A 3,897-nucleotide genomic window follows, 5' to 3' on the forward strand; every position below is an offset into this window, starting at 1 on the left:
CGACAACTAACAACTGATCCCGGCAGTTTGTTCCATGCTTCAGCAACTCTCAGCGTGAAAAAATGTTTCCTAAAGTCATTGGGAGCTGTGCTGCTTTCTGATTTTGTAAATATGTCCACGGGTGTTAGATGGGTGGAGTTTGAAAAGGTGCTCAGAGTTATTGTTTGTACGATGGTTGATAATTTTATGGGTGTCTGCCAAGTCAGCTGCCAGACGTCGGAATTTCAATCTGTCCATGCCCTGGGAAGTAAGGCGTTCAGGATATGGCAAATGCCTGATGGAGGGTATTCTTTTGGTTGCACGTCGCTGAACGGCTTCCAGACGATTGATATCCTGGGCAAGATAGGGGGTTTCAGACCGGTGATCCAAATTCCAGGTGAGGTCTTACCATAGCTGTATAAAGCCGCAGATAGATAGTCAGAGAGCGGCTCACGAAGGATTTCGTGAGTGAAGACAAGACACCCTCAGCCTTCTTGACAATTTTAGCGATGTGTTTTGTCCAACGCAAATCACTGTCGACAATAACACCAGGTCACGTAAACATAAGGAACAGGAAATGAGTCAAGGCCCACAGGAAGCGTTGCTGCTTCCTAGGGCTAAATAGCAGTAGAGTTATTTCCTTATGATCCTGTCACATTAAGTTGTCAGTATACAACTACTTTATCGTATCACTACTGTATAATCTCCCTGAGAGATTTAAAAATGTATTATATATATATATAATATATATATATATATATATATATGTATGTATGTATGTACATACTACTAGATCCACTAAAGCACTATACTTAATGACTTACAAATTTTCATCAATGGCTCTTAACGCCTAGGGTTAAATTCATCTTTATAATAAAAACCGCTGACGTCATGTGTGATCATTCGTCTTTTGGTTTCCATGTGGCACGATTACAATTTTTTTAGGGTGTGTAAAGAAGGAAATAACCCCCATCTGCAATTTTGATGAAATTCGAAACATAGATATTCCAGTTCATTCAGAAAATATAACAGAACAATCTAATACTTCAATTGAATGTAACCGGGTAACGCCGGGTATCTCTGCTAATAACTTATATTGGCGTGAACTGCCGAACCTGGATTTGAACAATTTGCAGGTGTCATTGGTAACAAGAACATTGAAATTTAGATGAATGTTTTCTTTCTAGCTTATTAAAGCCTTGTGGAGGTGTACTTGCCCAGTGGTTAGGGCAGCAGACTTGCGGTCATAGGGTCGCGGCTTCGAAGCCAAAGATCCGGCGTTGTGAGTGTTTCTTGAGCGAAAACACCTTAAAATCTCCACGTGGCTCCAGCAGGGTATGGTCGCGAACCCTGCTGTATTCTTCCACCACAAATTTCTTTACCTTCCTCTTTCTGTTGTACCATTATTTCAAAGGGCCAGCCCTGTCGCAATGTGTCACGCTGAATCTCCACGAGAACTACGTTAAGGGTACGCGCGTTTTAAACTGCTGAGCCACTTGCACGTTAATTTCCCCAGTAGGTTGTTCCGTTCATCGGATCAACTGGAACCCACGTCATCGTAACCGACTGAGTGTCACCATTAAAGCCTTATTTTCTGGGGTTTTTTTTCGAATATGCATCGTAATATGAAGCAGCAGACGTAGGGGCTGCTAATATCAAGAAATACAGGAGTTTTTCCCTTCCTCCTTCTTTTTCGCTCTGCTCCTTCGGATTATTATTTGTAGTAGTAAAACTCGTAATGTGGTGCAGTTAAGCGTTTATCAGTTGAAGCAGAAGATTATTTTATCTCTCTCTTCAGAGATAATATACCTAAGAAATATCTTATCTAATGTGTTTTTAGATATCTATGTTCATAATGCTCATAAATATAATGGAGAAGTTTCACTACTGATATTCCTTTAGCCATAAGTTTCACGGATCAGGCTTGGCATAAGGCCACAAAATAACAATTGCGTTGTGACGTCTTTGCTGGCTTCTACAATTGCTGTTTGAGGTGAAAACACAGTGATATAGTCAACACATTGTATCTACTGATCTGAAATTTAATGCAGTTCAAATACACTTATATCAAATGATTGGTGTATACTTCCATTTCTGCAGCGTGAACCTGCTAATAGGTTAATAAATATATGAATGAAATATTCATCTATTTCAGGAAAGTATTTCTAGATTGAAGGAAAGTAAACAGAGTCACTATAGAATAAAACATGCTGCTTAGAAATATAGAAACATATGCAACTATATTGAATTCTCGACATTTCCTATGGTTATCGAATGCGTATACAGCTACGCCATTTTTATTCCGCGTGTTATTATGTTCACGTTATGCTTTTTACTTTTAAGATCACTTTGTAAGGTCGATGGTCATTTAAACAAAGACCAGATACACCTAAGATGAAACGAGACCAATTGTCATTATTACTGCCAACACATCTTCATATAGATTCCCATTACTTTTGAACAATTGTATTCGGCGATTTCTACTTCATATATTTCGTACAATTTCATTCATACCAATATTGCATCTAGTGATATACGTCCTCAAAGAAGAAATATTGCACGAACAAGTTATGTTTATTCTTGAAGAAATGAAAAACGGCGCAAAGTTTGGCAAGACATCAAAGATATTGTATTCATTTGTGTATTGTTCAGAGTTTATCGCTCTAAACAGCTTTCTTCCTAATTGCATGTTTCTGAAGAAAGTTACGGAGCGTAAAGTTGGGGCTTACTTTTGAAGTTAGAGAAATAACATTCAGTTAAAACTGTATCATGTTGTCTTGTTATAGCATTATTCCATTGCTTTAAAGGGAAAATATCGGTACATGACTACATAAGCACATACAAGCATATATCTATCTATCTGTCTATGTGTGTGCGTATGTATGTATGTATGTATGTATGTATGTACGTATGTATGTATCTATCTATCTATACATACACACATACATCAGAATATATATGAAACTAAGAATACAGTCTAATATTTCCGTATATATATGGATATATATATATATATATATATATATATATATATACAGTGGTTGTATACTGTCAACATAACGTGACAGTCCTGTAAGGAAATTACACCACCGCTGTTTAGCCCTAGGAAGCATCGACGCTTCCTGTCGGCTTTGACACATTTCCTGTGTCCTTATATTTGCGAAGGGGAGGCAAGCACCCCCACCAGCTAGGATTCACACCTGAGGACATGCATGTTTCTGGGTCTTAACCCGTCATCAGCCCAGTATAGTGAGATCTGCTGATTGAAATCTGTATTCTAGGCACATGTGGCCCGAATGAAGAGGGGACATAACAATAAAATACAGGACATGGGGTACATATAACAAAAATACAGAAAGGATGATATGATTTGAAATATTAATCACAACCCATAGACCAAAAACAGAAAAAGACTAAAAAGAAGTCTGCCGACGAGACAGAGGATCGAACGCACGAACGGAGAGATACAGCAACTAAAGTGAGTGAAGGTTCAACGTGGGAGGAAACGAATAAATGGTCAACAAAACTGGAAGAATGTCTGAAAACATGCAAGGAAGGAGGAAGACGAAACGGAAAAAATCTCAAAGCTGTAATGTTGTACAAAAAGGATAAAGAAATTGAGAAAAAAATTAGCGATAATGAAAAACCTAACGAGAGTAAAATTGAACCCGAGGATATAGGATAACCAAATAAAGGCTGCAATTTTGGATAAAGAGACGGTAAGTAAATTAATAAATTTGTTTTCAAATATAGCTGTGTGCATAGCGCACTACGTTCGATATGACAGTTTGCCCGGCGTTATAGAACAGGATGAATTACTCGTTTACATTACTGACGAACGGCCCAGATAGTACAATTGTAATTGTAAATGAAACTGCGAGCTTTGAGGGGGCTCGTAAGCCATTTCATTTAATTCAT

At 38.0% G+C, this 3,897-nt stretch overlaps 1 long non-coding RNA gene across 1 annotated transcript in view; it reads right to left on the minus strand.

The window, feature by feature from the left end:
- LOC118762728 overlaps nucleotides 1–3,109 on the minus strand; it is a 3,536-nt gene extending 427 nt beyond the window's left edge. Inside the window, exon 1 of the long non-coding RNA XR_004998479.1 lies at nucleotides 3,067–3,109. This is a non-coding gene — a long non-coding RNA (uncharacterized LOC118762728). The remainder of the gene's footprint in view (nucleotides 1–3,066) is intronic.
- Nucleotides 3,110–3,897: the final 788 nt, after the last annotated feature.

This window comes from Octopus sinensis, linkage group LG3 (genome assembly GCF_006345805.1).
Source record: "Octopus sinensis linkage group LG3, ASM634580v1, whole genome shotgun sequence".
NCBI classification, from domain to species: domain Eukaryota; kingdom Metazoa; phylum Mollusca; class Cephalopoda; order Octopoda; family Octopodidae; genus Octopus; species Octopus sinensis.